Source organism: Rattus norvegicus, chromosome 6, assembly GCF_021556685.1.
Source record: "Rattus norvegicus strain SHRSP/BbbUtx chromosome 6, alternate assembly SHRSP_T2T, whole genome shotgun sequence".
NCBI lineage: Eukaryota > Metazoa > Chordata > Mammalia > Rodentia > Muridae > Rattus > Rattus norvegicus.
In genome coordinates this window covers 8,206,499-8,226,538 of record NC_141539.1, presented here as the reverse complement: position 1 = coordinate 8,226,538, position 20,040 = coordinate 8,206,499, and the positions used below count along the sequence as shown (strand labels likewise).

At 39.6% G+C, this 20,040-nt stretch overlaps 1 pseudogene; it reads right to left on the bottom strand.

Annotated features, from left to right (window-relative positions):
- Positions 1 to 16,536: 16,536 nt before the first annotated feature.
- On the bottom strand, positions 16,537 to 18,861 carry Wac-ps1 (WW domain containing adaptor with coiled-coil, pseudogene 1; annotated as a pseudogene).
- Positions 18,862 to 20,040: the final 1,179 nt, after the last annotated feature.

Here is a 20,040-nt window from a genome sequence, read left to right as displayed (position 1 = left end):
GATGTGGGCAGCGGTGAGCAGTGTTGGTGGTCTCTTCCGCTCTGCAGCCTCAGGAGTGCCCACCTGACCAGGCGGTTGGGTCTCTCTCTCACAGGGTCTGGGGGCAGAGAGCTGCTGCGGGCCGGGATCCGTGGGTGTGGGACTTCCGGTAAACACAGAACGTGCCCGGTCCTAGAGGAATTCTGCTTCCGTGTGTCCCAAGCTCACCAGGCAGCTTTCTTGCAGCAGAAAAGATGGTCTTACCTGTGGTCCCGGGGCTCAAGTTCGCTCGTGGGGTGCTGCCCACGGGCTCTCTGCAGCGGCAGCAACCAGGAAGACCTGTGCCGCCGCTTCCGGGAGCTTCAGTGCACCAGGGTTCCAGATGGTCTTTGGCTTTTTCCTCTGGCGTCCGAGATGTGTGTGCAGAGAGCAGTCTCTTCTGGTTTCCCAGGCTTGTCTGCCTCTCTGAAGGTTCAGCTCTCCCTCCCACGGGATTTGGGTGCAGAGAACTGTTTATCTGGTCTGTTTCCCTCAAGTTCCGGCGGTGTCTCAGGCAGGGGTCCTGCCGCTCCTGGGCCCTCCCCCACGGGAGCCCAGAGGCCTTATACAGTTTCCTCTTGGGCCAGGGATGTGGGCAGGGGTGAGCAGTGTTGGTGGTCTCTTCTGCTCTGCAGCCTCAGGAGTGCCCACCTGACCAGGCGGTTGGGTCTCTCTCTCACAGGGTCTGGGGGCAGAGAGCTGCTGCGGGCCGGGATCCGCGGGTGTGGATAGATATGTAAGACTTTTAAGTGAACTTTCTATACCTTGGAGTTTATAGGTTTAATTGATATGGTTTAAATGTCTGTAAAATCTTTTGCAAAAATTGACTTAAAACTTACTACACAGGTTTAATAATTAGAAATCTACATGGATAATCTTTAAACAATGATCTGTTCCATCAATGTCTACAGTTCTGGGAATTCTCCAAACTACTCTAAACTTTCTTTTAATTTAATTTATTACATCCCAAGTGTTATTCTCCTTCCCAAGTGCCTCACACAATCTTGACACAAATCACCTCTCCCCTTCTCCTCTGAGATAGGGCTATAGGAATCCCACTCACCCAGGCATATCAAGTCGCTGCCAGATTAGGCACATATTCTTCAACTGAGGATAGACAAGGTAGTCATGAAGAGTGTGCTGCCTGTCATCTACATAGGTGCTGGGGGCCTTTCTGCACTTCCTTTGAGTATTCTTAGGGGTCCAGGTCTTTTGACACTGTTATTGCTCCTGTGGGGTTTCCATATGATTCAGAGCCTTCAATTCTTTCCCCAACTCTTCCATAAACGTCTCTGATGTCCTTCGAATGTTTGGTTGTGGGAATTTGCACCTATTTCATTTAGCTGCTGGGTAGCACCAATCAAATGATAGTTATGCTAGGTTCCTAACTGTAAGTGTAACAAAGTATCATCAATAATGTCAGTGATTGTTGCTTGCCCATACTTTAGGTTTTGAGTTGGTACTAGTTGACCTTTGGTTTCTGCTTCACCTTCACATTTCTTTTAGAGTGGACAAATTTGGGGTTGACAGTTTTGTGGGTAGGTAGGTGTCAATATCCCTCTGCTGGCAGTTCCACCTGGCTACAGAAAGTGACTTCTTCAGGTTCCATATCCCTACTATTAGGCATCAGTTTGGTTATCCATACTTACTCCTGCGAGCTTACCTTGCCCTCAGTCTCTAGATGCTCCTAGAGATTCACCTCTAGCCCAACCACAGGCAGATTTCCATTCATCTTCCTGGCCCCCTAGGCTTCTCTTCTGTCTCTCTTCATGTCCTGCTTCCCAATTCCTCTTCCCTCGCCCTCTCCAAAACTGTTTCATCACCGCCCCCCCCCCCAAGAAAAATCCAAAAAAATTATTTTCCAGAAACATGATAGCTGGGTCTTAAGGAAGAACTATCATCAATTTTCTAAAAAATAACAAGATTGATTTCCAAACAGGTTGTAGAAGTTTGTACTCCCACTAGGAGTGGAGTAGTGCTCCTTGTTCTTCAAATCCTTGCCGGCATATACCGTTCCTTGAGTTTTTGATCTTAGCTACAGAATCATCACAAAGTGATAGTTTTTTAAGCTTTCATGCTTTAATCCCATGGCAGACTGAGTTAAAATGAGTTGTGAAGGCACAATCATTAGAATCACAGTAAGTGTTATCTCCTTTTTAAATATCACAAAGTTCTAGTATGTATTTTCTTTCCTTATTCCCTATATTTGACTTTCCTTCTATCCAAGATAGATCATCTAGTACTTACATCTTCCTTTATAAAGATGAACGAAAGTACCAAGTATATAGCTGTATTTTGAGGTGACTGACTTGTAAAACACTGGGACTTAGGAGGATAGAATAAGAAATATTTTAAAATTCTAGGAACTGGTTGATGACTCTTCTGTGCAAGGATGAGCACTGAAGAAAGACTCACCAATCTCTCAGTGTGGAAGGCCAGAGCTCAAATATGGGATAATTTTGTATTCTTTACATGATGGCCCTGGTTAATTTAGATGACTGAATATCTGCACAGCAGTCATGCTTGGTTAGAGAAAGTTTCATAAGAGTTTTCAAGTGAACATCCAGATTTCAGCAGTCAGGAACAAAGTGAAAATGAGGTCACTGTATGAATTTGGACTTTTGTCAAATCAGAAACATCACTTCATCATGAACATTTTTAAGAGTTTCATTCTGAAAAAAAATTGTTTCTGTTGTTAATTATTTACACTTCTTTGTTTAGTCAGTGTTTTCTTTCCAATCAGTGTATTTAGTAGAAATAACCTTTTAAATAGTTTGTCATTTATTGCCTAGAGTTCTGCCATATTTTATTTTACAAATCTCAATGCCATTTTGTAAGTTATACAGGTCATGATTTTTATATACTTGTGCTAAATTCTTCTGCAAAGAATAATCAGTCTTCCCTTAATTGTTTTCACTTTGTGTTCTACCACCCACCCCTTTTATTGCAATGCTAGCAATTGAACCTAAAACCATGTTCTTGTTAGTCAAATGCTCTCCCACTGAGCTGTTACATGCCCTGCTCTATTTTACATTCTAATAGTCTGATCCTTGCAAAGTAATATTAGATTTAATTTTATTTGATTAGATTTTATAAGTTTGTATGACTATATTTTATGCATGTCTCTAGCAATAAAACATACATTAGAATTAGAATTGCTATTAATAAGACAATGGAATATGTTTGATATATTGGATTTTCTGGCATGTTCAGATTTAATTATACTGTTTTATTTTGTAAACTTCTGATTGGCATAATTTCCATTAGTTTTGTTACTGGGTGGTCTCCTTCACAAGACTGAACTCACTCTGCTTATATTAATTTAGTTTTTTTCTTCCTTAGTTTGAGTGCTGAGTATTTTATTTTTATTGTTTATTAAATATATATATATATATATTTGTATTATATACATATATGTCATATATGTATAATATATGTACATGTAATTAGATATATAGTTAGGCATTGTTCAGAGACTCTCTTGTAAGTCTATGAAAGTTAAGAGTATCCAAGAGCTTATGAAAATAGTAAGTCATTAGTTTCCTTTCAAAGAAATTTAATGTATCTCTCTTCTCTTGTGAAAGTAATTGTAAAGGACTTATGTCTTACATAGCATGGGTTCAAGATTCAAGAGAATTGTTATTAGAATATGCTTAAGTATAAAAGAAATTCAATTGCTAAGCTGCATATAGCTCAGAGTTTTCTGTAGCAGCATTCGCAAATTACTTTACATTTTTCTGAAAGCTCTTAGATGTAGCCATTTGCTTTGCAACACCCACCCCTTGTCTTTTGCTATAAATCCTTGTTTTTTGTTGTAAGTCTCCGTATTTTTCATTTTACTTTTAATCTCTCAATTTTATTTATAGCATATTATGATCACTTCCATAAAGTTCTAATAATATCTAATAACTGTTTAATTAATCTTATAATACTTAAAAGTGTACATTGCTCTTGCTAATATCCCTCATATCTGTCTTATACTTCTAGGTTTATTTTCCTTATTGCTCATGAGACATTTTTATAGTTCTTTCAGTAATATTTAATGAGTTTTAATATTTTAGTCTTTGAATAAATTAGCATACTTTGTGGAATTGAATAACAAGAGCATGTACATTATTTTATTGGTTTTTGAAGTACAACTTTTTTTCCATTATTTCTGTGTTTCACATATTCCGCAAGTAGTAAATATTTCAGAAGATAAACTTTGTTTTCCAATAGCTAGAATTTCAGTTAATCCCTTGAAATTTGGTCAGTTTTGATTCACCTGCATGTCAGTCTACTTCACTACTGAAGATATTTGGTCCTGGCACCATACATAGATTATGATTTCTGAAGGCAAAAAAATGTCCCCATTCCTGTAAACACAATAAAATATGTTCATAATCAATGACCCAGGTTTCATGCAGAGCTACTTATTTCAGATGAACTCCGTGTTTTTCTCTTCTGAGATTAAGCCCATAGTTTGCCTCTTCTTAATCTCTCTACTTTTCATGTATCCATCATTCTAAAAGCCAGTCTAGCTACCAAAGTTCCAATTACAGTACCTAAATTCTCTGCTTGCTAAAACTTCCTTTTCCAACAAAGCAATTTCATTATTTCAGTGTCATATGTTTATCTTTAAACAATAATATGTTTTAATTTGTGTTTAAAAAGTTTAATTGCTCATAGTAGTTAAATATTACTATTGTTAACATCACAAATATTTTACAATAGAAAAGAGTAACAAAAATTTCCTTAAATTTGTTTCCAGAATTAATAATTTAGATTTGGAATTTTTCTTCTATGTTCATCATGTCCCCTGAAATTGAGTTTATTTTTAATCACTTTTAATAATATAGGACCATTTATTCATTTTTTTCTGTATGCAAACTCTGTGTACACAACCATTTAAGATCAGTACTACGAAAATTTCAGAAAATCTTTAATTTACAGATAAAATGTAAACTTACTTCCAATTTTAGGAGTTGCTTTTGAAGGACTAATACCTATGACAGAGATGTGGATGAGTTGTTGTTTCTGGGTTCGCGATATCTTTTACAATTTGACATTTGTTTCACACTTACTTAGCAAGAAAAGCACCTATTCCATGAGTTGATCAAGGCATGCCAATGGAGTTTTGTTGTTTTGGGCTGCAGATAAAGTAGCAGTAGCCTTCTCGGTATTTTGATTGTTTATTTATGTAAGTGCTGTACTGTAAACAAGAAAAGAAGAATGGATTCCAGACTCCCAGACTATGTTCTCCACACAAGACATAACCTGGCTTAAGAGTGCATGCACTTCTTTTGTTCTTCTTCTAAGAACTAAGTATCAAGTAATATAAAGTTTTGTCTACCTAACTTTCCCTTCTCCCAAATAACCAAATATGGCCAAATTATAAAAAATAGATCAGGTCTATCTCACTGAAAGTCACATCTTCCAAATGTAACTGCCAGTGACTTCAGATGAAATGTGAGGAACCAGATTGTGATGAATGTAGTCCATGACACACTTCTAAACTTTCCTATGAAATTAAATAGCTGTCACTACTCAATTTTAGACTAATAATTTTCATAATTATGCTATAATTCTTTCCTAGTACTTCATCAGTGTCAATGCAGATACCATCTATGAGTCAGAGTTAAAACTTATTCTAAGAGAAAACTAGTTAGCAATTTGTTTTTACTTCATAATCATGTTATGTACCTTAATACTCTATATATGATTCTATTTCCTCTTTGTATAAACATTCAAACAAGTATTACTTCTTGAATTATCTTATCCCTTTTTTGTTTCTTAGTAGAGATACAAATAGCCTGATGGAAGAGGCTGCCAAAATCACTGTCAGAGTTCTGTATTACTCTAAAAGTTCAACAGTTTTCTTAGTTTCTCTGCTTGAGGCATTTTGAAATAGGCAGGCAAAATGTTTAGTTTTCAGTGAACAATGTGTTGTAGCAAGAAATGAAGAGCCATTTTCTTTTAGGCAAAAAGATGTTATCTCTGAAATGTTGAAAGTTTCACTTAGCAGACTTCCAATTTTCAGGAAACAGCATGCTGCAGGTCTACATAAACACTTAGAATTTAATGTTTTGTCTTTAAACATATGGGCTTCACTTAATGTCTACAGCTTTCCTCTACTGTGGAATATTAGTGGAAGAAAAGTAACTTTTCTGCCGTCATGATAAAATAAATATGGTTAGCAAGCAAAAATATTTGATAAACAGAAAATTGTAAGAAACAATAAATGTTGAAGACAAAACAAAGACTCTTCATTTGGAACAATTTTCTGTTGTATTTGTTTACCAGGCTCAATACATATATCTGTTTAAATTATGAAACTTGAGTATGTGTATCTCCATAGGATCACATTTTACTTATCATAGTTATTGCTTCAAATCAGCACAGTGTTCGAAGTTCTGGATAACTACTATTCTAAAGCAACATATTCAATTTTTCAGACATGCCCTCGGATGCGCTAGAAAGATAACAATTTTCACTTATGTTTATATCTTCCATATTCCTCATATGGAATACATACATATGTAAGGTAGAATTTGTATGAAGTTTCAAAAATTGATTACCCTGTCATTCTTTAAGGAATGTACTAATATATAAACCTCTCTATATCATTTGTTATTTGTATTAAATCTCAAAGACTATGTTCCTTACCGCTAATGTTCTAATATTTGATGGTGATCTTCATACAATTTTAATCTTGCATATGTTCTTATGTTACTTTTTTTAGTTTTAATTTGTTTATCTTTATTTTTTTGTTTTTGTTTCTCTGCACCATTTTTCCAGTTTCAGTCTTCTAGGTTTCCAGTGAAAGCTCAGTTAATTTCAAATTGTGTATTTGTGTGATTTTCACAGTTAGAAAAATATTTCTATGTTTATGTTTCAATATTTTTATTTTTGTTATATCTCTGAAATTAAAGAGAAAGGTTATAGGCAAAACATGGTTTCACCACATAAATATATTTACTTTCACTAAATATGTCTTGTTTAGAAATATTCTGCTTACTAGTGAGTATATACCATGCATACCCATTTGGGTGTGTCTGGGTTACCTCACTTAGGATGATGTTTTCTAGTTCCATCTATTTCCCTCCAAACTTCAGGATGTCCTTGTTTTAATATCTGAATAGTATTTCATTGTACAACATTTATGTATTCATTTTTTGGTTGAGAGACATCTGGGTTCTTTCCAGCTTCTGGTTATTATAAATGAGTCTGCTATGAACAGAGTGGAGTATGGATCCTTGTAGTATGGTGGATCATCTTTTTGGTATATTTCCAGGGGCAGTATATCTAGGTTTTCAGTAAAAGTATTTCCAGTTTTGTGAAGAACCACCAGATTGATTTCCAGAGTGGTCGTATCAGTTTGTATCCCCAACACACTCGTGTCAGTATCTGTTGTCTCTTGAGATTTCAACCTTAGCCATTCTGATTGGTGTCAGGGTTGTTTTGATTTGCATTTGCCCGATGATTAAGGATGTTGAACATTTCATCAGTGCATCTCAGTCATTTGAGATTCCTGTGTTGAGGATTCTCTGTTTACCTCTGCACCCCATTTTATTTCTTTTTTCCTTTTTATTAATTATTTTATTCATTTACATTTCCAATGATATCTCTCAGCCCAGTTACCCCTCTGCAAACCCCTCCATTCTATCCCCCATCTCCCTCTCCCCTTTGCATCTATGATTGTGCTTCTTCACCAATTCACTCATTCCTGCCTTACCATGCTAGATGGGTACATCTAGCATCTCCTTATGATGGGGCATAAAGCCTTCCTCCCCTCCCACAGATGTAAAGTATGGTTATTTGATTTTTTTAGAGTCTAACATTTTCATTAATTTATATATTTTGGATATTAGGCCTGTATTGGAAGTAGGATTAGTAAAGATCTTTTTTTAGTCTGTAGGTTGCCCTTTTGTCCTATTGACAGTGTCCTTTGCCTTAGAGAAGCTTTTCATTTCCATGAAGTCTCATTTGTCAATTGTTGATAGCATGAGCTATGTACTGTTCAGGAAATTTTCCCTTGTGCAAAGTTTTTGAAGCTATTTCACACTTCTATTAGATTCAGTGTTATATATCACCCTGAGTGAGGTCACTCAGACCCCAAAGGACATGCATAGCACATAATCACTGATAAGTTAATATTAGACAAAAAATTTAGAATACCCATGATAGAACTTACAGCCCTTAAGAAGTTTAACAAGAAGGAAGGCCCAAGTGTGAATACCTGAAACCTACTCAGAGGGGGAGCAAAAGAGTCATGGAGACAAAGGGAAAGAAGAAACTGGGTGGAAGAGGAAAGGGGGAAGCATAAAGGGAGGCTACAGCAAAATATGGGGTGAGACAGGAGAGATGCCCAGAAGGCCAAGAAAATGCAAGAGAATGCATGGAAATGTGCTGCAGAAATGGGATATGAGACAAGAGGAACCTCTAAAAGTCACAGAGACCTCGAGGTGACAGACGACCAGCACTCAATGTGATGACATTAGCCAAAAAGCCCAGTAGCAGGGAGATGGAACCAGAAGAGACTACCTCCAGAAGAAAGACATGGCCCTGAGTTGAGGCATGGGGCTTCCCCATTACCTTTAAATTTTTAACCCAGAATTATTCCTGTCCAAATGAAATGCAGGGGGAAAATGGAGCAGAGATTGAAAAAAAGGCCCCCTTTATTTTGTAGTTTTCTTTTCTCCTTTTGCTTTTGCTGTCAGATTTAGGATCATTAGACTAGCTACTTATTAAAAATACAAATAATACGGATATGCCTATCTGTATAGGTTTGTGTATGTTTGCTAATATATGTGCGCACGCACGTGTGTGTGTGTGTGTGTGTGTTGTATGTATACTGTACACAATTACTTTTTTTTCTTTTTTTGTAGCAATCGTTTCTTTTTTATTTTTTATTTATTTTTTTATTAACTTGAGTATTTCTTATATGCAATTCGAGTGTTATTCCCTTTCCCGGTTTCCGATCAAAGATACCCCTCCCCCTTCCCCTTCTTTATGGCCGTTGCCCTCCCCATCATCCCCCCCTTCCCGCCCTCCCCCCAACAATCTAGTTCACTGGGGGTTCAGTCTGAGCAGGACCTAGGGCTACCCCTTCCACTGGTGCTCTTACTAGGATATTCATTGCTACCTATGAGGTCAGAGTCCAGGGTCAGTCCATGTTTAGTCTCTAGGTAGTGGCTTAGTCCCTGGAAGCTCTGGTTGCTTGGCATTGTTGTACCTATGGGGTCTCGAGCCCTTTCAAGCTCTTCCACTTCTTTCTCTGATTCCTTCAACGGGGGTCCTATTCTCAGTTCAGTGGTTTGCTGCTGGCATACGCCTCTGTGTTTGCTATATTCTGGCTATGTCTCTCAGGAGAGATCTACATCCGACTCCTCTCGGCCTGCACTTCTTTGCTTCATCCATCTTGTCTAATTGGATGACTGTATATGCATGGGCCACATGTGGGGCAGGCTCTGAATGGGTGTTCCTTCTGTGTCTGTTTTAATCTTTGCCTCTCTCTTCCATGCCAAGGGTATTCTTCTTCCCCTTTTAAAGAAGGAGTGAAGCATTCACATTTTGATCATCCATCTTGAGTTCCATTTGTTCTAGGCATCTAGGGTAATTCAAGCATTTGGGCTAATAGCCACTTATCAGTGAGTGCATACCATGTGTGTTTTTCTGTGACTGGGTTACCTCACTCAGGATGATAATTTCCAGTTCTGACCATTTGCCTATGAATTTCATAAAGTCATTGTTTTTGATAGCTGAGTAATATTCCATTGTGTAGATGTACCACATTTTCTGTATCCATTCCTCTGTTGAAGGGCATCTGGGTTCTTTATAGCTTCTGGTTATTATAAATAAGGCTGCGATGAACATAGTGGAGCACGTGTCTTTTTTATATGTTGGGGCATCTTTTGGGTATATGCCCAAGAGAGGTATAGCTGGATCCTCAGGTAATTCAATGTCCAATTTTCTGAGGAATCTCCAGACTGATTTCCAGAATGGTTGTACCAGTCGCAATCCCACCAAAAATGGAGAAATGTTCCTCTTTCTCCACATCCTCGCCAGCATCTGCTGTCACCTGAGTTTTTGATCTTAGCCATTCTCACTGGTGTGAGGTGAAATCTCAGGGTTGTTTTGATTTGCATTTCCCTTATGACTAAAGATGTTGAACATATCTTTAGGTGTTTCTCAGCCATTCGGCATTCCTCAGCTGTGAATTCTTTGTTTAGCTCTGAACCCCATTTTTAATAGGGTTATTTGTCTCCCTGCGGTCTAACTTCTTGAGTTCTTTGTATATTTTGGATATAAGGCCTCTATCTGTTGTAGGATTGGTAAAGATCTTTTCCCAATCTGTTGGTTGCCGTTTTGTCCTAACCACAGTGTCCTTTGCCTTACAGAAGCTTTGCAGTTTTATGAGATCCCATTTGTAGATACTTGATCTTAGAGCATAAGCCATTGGTGTTTTGTTCAGGAATTTTTTTCCAGTGCCCATGTGTTCCAGATGCTTCCCTAGTTTTTCTCCAATTATTTTCAGTGTATCTGGTTTGATGTGGAGGTCCTTGATCCACTTGGACTTAAGCTTTGTACAGGGTGATAAGCATGGATCGATCTGCATTCTTCTACATGTTGACCTCCAGTTGAACCAGCACCATTTGCTGAAAAGGCTATCTTTTTTCCATTTGATGGTTTTGGCTCCTTTGTCAAAAATCAAGTGCCCATAAGTGTGTGGGTTCATTTCTGGGTCTTCAATTCTGTTCCATTGGTCTATCTGTCTCTCTCTGTACCAATACCATGCAGTTTTTATCACTATTGCTCTGTAATACTGCTTGAGTTCAGGGATAGTGATTCCCTCTGAAGTCCTTTTATTGTTGAGGATAGTTTTAGCTATCCTGGGTTTTTTGTTATTCCAGATGAATTTGTAAATTGTTCTGTTTAACTCTTTGAAGAATTGGGTTAGTATTTTGATGGGGATTGCATTGAAACTGTAGATCGCTTTTGGTAAAATGGCCATTTTTACTATATTAATCCTGCCAATCCATGAGCATGGAAAATCTTTCCATCTTCTGAGGACTTCTTCAATTTCTTTCTTCAGAATCTTGAAGTTCCTATTGTACAAATCTTTTACTTGCTTGGTTAAAGTCACACCGAGGTATTTTATATTATTTGGGTCTATTATCAAGGGTGTCATTTCCCTAATTTCTTTCTCGGCTTGTTTCTCTTTTGTGTAGAGGAAGGCAACTGATTTATTTGACTTAATTTTATAGCCAGCCACTTTGCCGAAGTTGTTTATCAGCTTTAGTAGTTTTCTAGTGGAACTTTCAGGATCACTTAAATATAGTATCATATCATCTGCAAATAGTGATATTTTGACCTCTTCTTTTCCGATCAGTATCCCTTTGACCTCCTTTTGTTGTCTGATTGCTCTGGCTAGAACTTCAAGAACTATATTGAGTAAGTAGGGAGAGAATGGGCAGCCTTGTCTAGTCCCTGATTTTAATGGGATTGCCTCAAGTTTCTCTCCATTTAGTTTAATGTTAGCACCTGGTTTGCTGTATATGGCTTTTACTATGTTTAGGTATGGGCCTTGAATTCCTATTCTTTCCAGGACTTTTATCATGAAGGGGTGTTGAATTTTGTCAAATGCTTTCTCAGCATCTATTGAAATGATCATGTGGTTTTGTTATTTCAGTTTCTTTATATAATGGATCACGTTAACTGTTTTCCGTATATTAAACCATCCCTGCATGCCTGGGATGAAGCCTACCTGATCATGGTGGATGATTGTTTTGAGGTGCTCTTGGATTCGGTTTGCCAGAATTTTATTGAGTATTTTTGCATCGATATTCATAAGGGAAATTGGTGTGAAGTTCTCTTTCTTTGTTGTGTCTTTGTGTGGTTTAGGTATAAGAATAATTGTGGCTTCATAGAAGGAATTCCGTAGTGCTCCATCTGTTTCAATTTTGTGGAATAGTTTGGATTTTATTGGTATGAGGTCTTCTATGAAGGTCTGATAGAATTCCGCACTAAACCCGTCTGGACCTGGGCTCCTTTTGGTTGGGAGACCTTTAATGACTGCTTCTATTTCCTTAGGAGTTATGGGGGTGTTTAACTGGTTTATCTGTTCCTGATTTAACTTGGGTACCTGGTATCTGTCTAGGACATTGTTCATTTCCTGCAGATTTTCAAGTGTTGTTGAATATAGGCTTTTATAGTAAGATCTGATGATTTTTTGAATATCCTCTGAATCTGTAGTAATGTCTCCCTTTTCATTTCTGATTTTGTTAATTTGGATACACTCTCTGTGTCCTCTCGTTATTCTGGCTAAGGGTTTAATCTATCTTGTTGATTTTCTCAAAGAACCAACTTTTGGTTCTGTTGATGCTTTCTATGTTCTTTTTTGTTTCTACTTGTTTGATTTCAGCTCTGAGTTTGATTATTTCCTGCCTTCTACGCCTCCTGGGTGTATTTGCTTCTTTTTGTTCTAGAGATTTTATGTGTTTTGTCAAGCTGCTGACATATGCTCTTTCCTGTTTCTTTCTGCAGGCACTCAGCGCTATGAGTTTTACTCTTAGCACAGCTTTCATTGTGTCCCATATGTTTGGGTATGTTGTACCTTCATTTTCATTAAATTCTAAAAAGTTTTTCATTTCTTTCTTTATTTCTTCCTTGACCAGTTTATCATTAGTAGAGCATTGTTCAATTTCCACGTACGTGTGGGCATTCTTCCCTTATTGTTATTGAAGAACAGTTTTAGGCCGTGGTGGTCCGATAGCACGCATGGGATTATTTCTATGTTTCTGTACCTGTTGAGGCCCGTTTTTTGAACAATTATATGGTCAATTTTGGACAAAGTACCATGAGGAGCTGAGAAGAAGGTATATCCTTTTGCTTTAGGGTAGAATGTTCTATAAACATCTTTTAAGTCCATTTGGCTCATGACTTCTCTTTGTCTGTCTACGTCTTTGTTTAATTTCTGTTTAAATGATCTGTCCATTGATGAGAGTGGGGTGTTGAAGTCTCCTACTATTATTGTGTGAAGTGCAATGTGTGTTTTGAGCTTTAGTAAGGTTTCTTTTACGTATGTAGGTGCCCTTGTATTTGGGGCATAGATATTTAGGATTGAGAGTTCATCTTGGTGGATTTTTCCTTTGATGAATATGAAGTGTCCTTCCTTATCTTTTTTGATGACTTTTAGTTGAAAATTGATTTTATTTGATATTGGAATGGCTACTCCAGCTTGCTTCTTCTGACCATTTGCTTGGAAAGTTGTTTTCCAGCCTTTCACTCTGAGGTAGTGTCTTTCTTTGTCTCTGAGGTGTGTTTCCTGTAGGCAGCAGAATGCAGGGTCCTCGTTGCATATCCAGTTTGTTAATCTATGTCTTTTTATTGGGGAGTTCAGGACATTGATGTTGAGAGATATTAAGGAATAGTGATTATTGCTTCCTGTTATATTCATATTTGAATGTGAGGTCATGTTTGTGTGCTTTTCTTCTCTTTGTTTTGTTGCCAAGACGATTAGTTTCTTGCTTCTTCTAGGGTATAGCTTGCCTCCTTGTGTTGGGCTTTACCATTTATTATCCTTTGTAGTGCTGGATTTGTAGAAAGATATTGTGTAAATTTGGTTTTGTCATGGAATATCTTGGTTTCTCCATCTATGTTAATTGAGAGTTTTTCAGGATACAGTAACCTGGGCTGGCATTTGTGTTCTCTTAGGGTCTGTATTACATCTCTCCAGGATCTTTTGGCTTTCATAGTTTCTGGCGAAAAGTCTCGTATAATTCTGATAGGTCTCCCTTTATATGTTACTTGACCTTTTTCCCTTAGTGCTTTTAATATTCTTTCTTTATTTTGTGCATTTTGTGTTTTGACAATTATGTGACGGGAGGTGTTTCTTTTCTTGTCCAATCTCTTTGGAGTTCTGTAGGCTTCTGTTATGCCTATAGGTATCTCTTTTTTTTTTTTTTTTGGTTCTTTTTTTTCGGAGCTGGGGACCTAACCCAGGGCCTTGTGCTTCCTAGGTAAGCGCTCTACCACTGAGCTTAATCCCCAGCCCCTCTTTTTTTAGGTTAGGGAAGTTTTCTTCTATGATTTTGTTGAAGATATTTACGGGTCCTTTGAGCTGGGAGTCTTCACTCTCTTCTATACCTATTATCCTTAGGTTTGATCTTCTCATTGAGTCCTGGATTTCCTGTATGTTTTGGACCAGTAGCTTTTTCTGCTTTACATTATCTTTGACAGTTGAGTCAATGATTTCTATGGAATCTTCTGCTCCTGAGATTCTCTCTTCCATCTCTTGTATTCTGTTGGTGAAGCTCGTATGTACAGCTCCTTGTCTCTTCTTTTGTTTTTCTATATCCAGGGTTGTTTCCATGTGTTCTTTCTTGATTGCTTCTATTTCCATTTTTAATTCCTTCAACTTTTTGATTGTGTTTTCCTGGAATTCTTTCAGGGATTTTTGTGACTCCTCAATGGGCTTCTACTTGTTTATTTATGATTTCCTGGAATTCTTTCAGGGATTTTTGTGACTCCTCTCTATGGGCTTCTACTTGTTTATTTATGATTTCCTGGAATTCTTTCAGGGATTTTTGCGATTCCTCTCTGTGGGCTTCTACTTGTTTTCTAAAGGAGTTCTTCACATCTTTCTTGAAGTCCTCCAGCATCCTGATCAAATATGAATTTGAAACTAGATCTTGCTTTTCTGGTGTGTTTGGATATTCCGTGTTTGCTTTGGTGGTAGATTTGGTCTCTGATGATGCCATGTAGTCTTGGTTTCTGTTGCTTGGGTTCCTGCGCTTGCCTCTAGCCATCAGATTATCTCTAGTGTTACTTTGTTCTGCTATTTCTGACAGTTGCTAGATTGTCCTATAAGCCTGTGTGTCAGGAGTGCTGTAGACCTGTTTTCCTGTTTTTCTTTCAGCCAGTTATGGGGACAGAGTGTTCTGCTTTCAGGCATGTAGTTTTTCCTATCTACAGGCCTTCAGCTGTTCCTGTGGGCCTGTGTCTGGTGTTCACCAGGCAGGTCACTTGCAGCAGAAAAGTTGGTCTTACCTGTGGTCCCGAGGCTCAAGTTTGCTTGTGGGGTGCTGCCTACGAGCTCTCCATGGCGGCAGCAACCAGGAAGATCTGTGCCACCATTTCCGGGAGCCTCTGTGCACCAGTGTTCCAGATGGCGTTTGGTGTTTTCCTCTGGCATCAGAGATGTGTGTAGAGTGCAGTCTCTTCTGGTTTCCCAGGCGTGTCTGCCTCTCTGTAGGTTTAGCTCTCCCTCCCACGGGTTTTGGGTCAGAGAACTTGTTATTCCGTCTGTCCCTTCAGGTACCGGTGGTGTCTCAAGTACAGGGGTCCTGCTGGTCCTGGGCCCTCCCGCAGGGGAACCCAGAGGCCGTATCCAGTTTCTTCTTGGGCCAGGGATGTGGGCAGGGGTGGGCAGTGTTGGTGGTCTCTTCCGCTCTGCAGCCTCAGGAGTGCCCACCTGACCAGGCTGTGAGGTCTCTCTCCCATGGGGTTTGGGAGCAGAGAGCTGCTGAGGGCTGCTCTTTTTTAATTTAATATACTTTAGGAAACACTATACAAAGCTGAGCTTTCCTGTTGTTTCGGTTAACAGCAGGAAATTCAATGACACACACTGTTTGTGATGCTAAGAACAACAGTCAGCACCAGACTTGAAAAGTTAGGTACAACACAGACATCCTTCAAAATGAAGTGTCAGAATAGGAAGACAAGTAAACCAAGTTGAACAAATGACACCACTTGGGAAGTGACTCCTCATTCTTGTTGAATTTCACATTCATTTAGTATCTTTTACACAATTTATTGTTAGTGCTTTGAACAAAACCTCCATATAAGGAATTTTTACTTGTAATAATATATAAATATTCAACAAGAATAGTTTTGATAAAGAACCTCATGTAGTTCAAATTTATTATGTACTGACCGAAGGAAAAAAAAGTAACGAACTGTGTTTGTTTAAACATGTTTATTACAACAGATACAATTCACATCTGACTAGCTTTGTTTCTCCTTTCCCTTCCCACAACCATGTTCATTGGGCCACTTCCTTGTATTTGAGCAGTCAATGTACTTCCAGCACACTTGCCCAGCAGTACTTTAAGTCCATTCTTACAGGGTGAAAATGGATTTCAATAATTTATACAAACGTGGGTTATGCTCGATCACTGCAACTCCAGCTACTGTACACAGGAATGAGAAGGTTATAGAAAAGTGCCACAGCAACAGTGCCCCAAGAAAGGAAAGAGGGCACCTTTAAAAAAATGGATAAAATCAGGCCAAGGGACTTCAGAGGGAATGGAACATACAGGAAATGAAAACTTTTCTTTGCAAAACAAATGGAGCAGCACTGCTTTTGATCAGGTGCAAGTGCTGATCAGTTGTCTCATGATATTTGTACACTGCTCATAAGGTTTAAAATTGTATCCTCACACACAGATCACCTGGCGCTTGCACTGGATTTTTGAAAATGCAAGATTTCTGAATGATAAATTAACCCCCCAAATTTTTTCGTTTTTTTAAAAAAACCTAATTTTGCAGACAGGTTTCCATGTAAAAGGCTAGGTATTTAGCCACCTCAGCATTGATTAGTTTCAGATGTCTAAGCTCTGTTACACATGGCTTCCCATGGCTTCACTCTACAAAACATATTTACAACGTGAAGATACATCTACAAGAAATCTACATTTCAAGGGTTTTACAAATCAATCTTGTATCTTTCCCCTCAATTGACTATCACAGACCCCGTCCCCTTGTCAATTCATTTGCCCAGCTTAACGGTCCATGGTCTACTGAAATGCAGCTCAAAATGTTATGACTGGGCAACAGATTTACAGTTCCTCTATGAGATCATGTGCAATTATTCACATCTTCAAACCATGAAGGAATTCTGATTTTTTAGCTTTTCGAGTTCCTTAATTTGTTGTCTCAAAAAGAGTATCTCTGCTCTCGCAAAGTTGCTTGAATTTCACATACTCGAACTAATGATCTCAAATTTTTTATCTCAGTACATATTTCTGACATATGAACACTTCCCATATTATGGGCTTCTTCACGCAATCTTGATGCCTCTTTCTCTGCATGGTCTGTAGGCCACCCTTGAACATGTTTATGAGATTATCATTGAAGTGTGCTGCTAGAGTAGGTGTTAATGAGCATGCAGGCCTAGCAGATGTGTTCTGTGGTACAACAGCTCCAGTTGATTCATTACTACTACAAGTATGATTTGGACCAGGTGATGGACTTCTCTGGCTGCTTAAGCGCTGAAGACTTCGTGGAGAGACAGGGTCATGGCCCTGCTGCTTGTCAGCAGTCACAGGCTGCTGTGTAGCCGAATGTGACACTGGTCCTGGCTTAACTACTGGAGTACTAAACTTTGGCTGTGATGAGACAGGCAGAGTACTAATCAAAGGTTTAATGGGGACTGTGTTAGTCTGAGGTGTGCTTATTCTTGGAGACACATAGGATCTTGGGGATGAAGCATCAGACATTAGAGACATTGGAGACTGATTAGATGGCTGGGCTTGTGTAGAAAGCTGGGCAGCTTGAGAAATCAGAGAGGTGATGTTGAAAGCAGATGGTCCAGCAGTAAGAAACTTGTGGATGATAGACTGCAGGGAAGCTTGTGTTACAGCTGCTGTAAGAACTTCATTTATTTTGGATATGTCCACATTAGAATTATTAAGCTGTAGCGTGGCTTGCAAAGCAAAAAGCAACTGTCTAAAAAGGTTTGGGTCCTGAAGTAATGGAGGTATTGTTGACTGTGGGACGGGAGAAACAGGTACGGCTGAAGCAGATGTTGGGGGCGCAGATGTAGGATTCAGGCCAGAGGCTGAAGATGTGGAAGGAGTTGTGCAAGAGTGTGATACTGACTTGTCTCCTGGACCAGATTCTTTTCTCTCTGTTTTCTGTGCAGGGAGAGAAGCTGTGGGTGTAAGCAGTTTTGATAAAGTAGATGCTCCATTAACATCAAATGATTTCTTTGGCTGGTGATCAGACTGAAGCGTAAATGGACTAGAAGGAACAGTGCTTGGGGTAGCGGTTGGAGGAACCACTGGTTTGATGGGGTGCTGTACTGGCGTAGAGCTACTGTGAGTCTCTGCTCTTGGCAGTCTGTAGTCTTTGTCATTGTGTCTGCTTGTTTGAGACAAAATATTCTGTGGGAGCAAACTACTGGCATCGCTGGAATGCTTGTCTTCCATTCCACTGGTGAACCCACTAGTGGCTGCTGCTTGCATCACCTCTCTTCTGTAATCCCTGTCTTTTGGGAAACTATTAACTGCCAACTTATTTGCTTCTTTTTGTCTCTGTTCTCTTTCAAGCCACTCTTTTGGTTTCTCCCACTGTGAAACTTCTGTGCGACAATTGTAGTAGTATTTTTTTCCAGATGAGCTAATGTGCTCAGACCAATCATCTGCAGAATCATAAGGTGCATCGGAAGCTTTGCTCGGATTATTGCTTGGATTAGAATAATGTGAATTTGAACTATGAAGAGCACTGTGGTTGTGTGAGTTTTCTTGTGGAGAGTAACTGGTCCCACCTTCCCTTTCTCTAACTCATTGAGTATGCACATTTTTGGCCTTATTGTGACCTGTGTTGTCACTGTATTTGTTTTCAGGACTATTAGATCTCCGCAACATTTTGTTTGGTGGTGAAGGATCTGCGGTGTCTCGCATCTTTTCATGTCTGTGATCACCACTGCTGGGGTGACTCTTTGAGGAATACTTAAGTGTCTGGAAAGGCTGAGAGTCCCCCCTCCGGTCCTGACAGCCATCACTGAGTCTCTGCTGTTTCCTCGCATACATTACCATCAATGCCCGGCTGTGTGTGTATGTGTCGGGGAGGGGGAGAGCGGCCGCGAGGCGGGCGGGCGCGCGCGCGGGCGGCGGGCGGGCGGCGGGCGGCGGGCGGCGGGCAGCTCCGGCACCAGGACTTGGCGTACCCTCGGCGGTTCGCGGCACCTCCCCGTTATTGGCGCCGGCGGTCCCCGGTCATCTCCCTCTGTCATCACCACTTAGGGTCAGCCGGGACAGAGGTGCCAACTACAGGGCGGCAGCGCGAGACGGGGGGAGGAGGGCGAGAGGCGGTGTTCCGGTCCCCGCGGAGAGTGAACGCCTCCAGCACCTTCCCTCCTCCTGCTCCGCCGCCGCCTGCCCCCCCCCCCCCCCCCCCCCCCCCCCCCCCGCCGCCGAGTCCTTCTCGCCGCCTCCTGCCGCTACTACAGCCGCCGCCGCTCCACCAACTACATCCGGGCAACTCGGACGCCCACAATTACTTTTTAATTATGAAAATGTTTTGAAAATATATTTTCAGTCTGCAAGTCCATTGTAATTTAAACGTTGACTGTGCCCTTTCTAAGAGGCTATTATTCTCTAATTTCTTTTTCTACCAATTGTCTAAAATTCTGCCTGCAGAATCACAAATGTCACCTTTTTATATAGATGGATTTCATGTTTTACGTAGTTAAACATCTTTGGGGTTCCATGAGGTACATAGTCTTGCTTATAACTTTTTCCTTCTGTTAGCATGACTTCATGTACTTTCTGATTACTCAGTCTGATTCTCTTTAGAGTCTGATTTGCAAGTTCTAAGACTATTTGGCTGGCATCTATTTTCTTCTAATATGTGGCTTAGAAGAGTTTCCATTTTAATAGTCATGAGAAAATTACAACTAAAAACTGATGTATTTTGCTAATAAGAGAAGTTCCACATCCATTCTTATGTATAATCCATATATTAGTGAGTTTGTATTAACTTGTTTTTAGTATTTTTTATGCTAACCTCAAGGAACTTAGTTCTTAGTTTAGAGCAACATAGCCCATGCTCCCAGAGCTCCCAGGGACCAAAGAGTATATACATGGGCAGGTCCTTGGCTCTGGCTACATATGCAACAGAGATCTGCCTTGTATGGCTTCAGTAAGAGGGGAGTCACTTTGTTCTGTGGAGGCTTGATGCACAAGAGAAGTGGGATGGTAGAGGAGTGAGGTGGAAGTGGATGAGTGGGTGGGGGAGTACCCACTAAGAGGCAAAGTT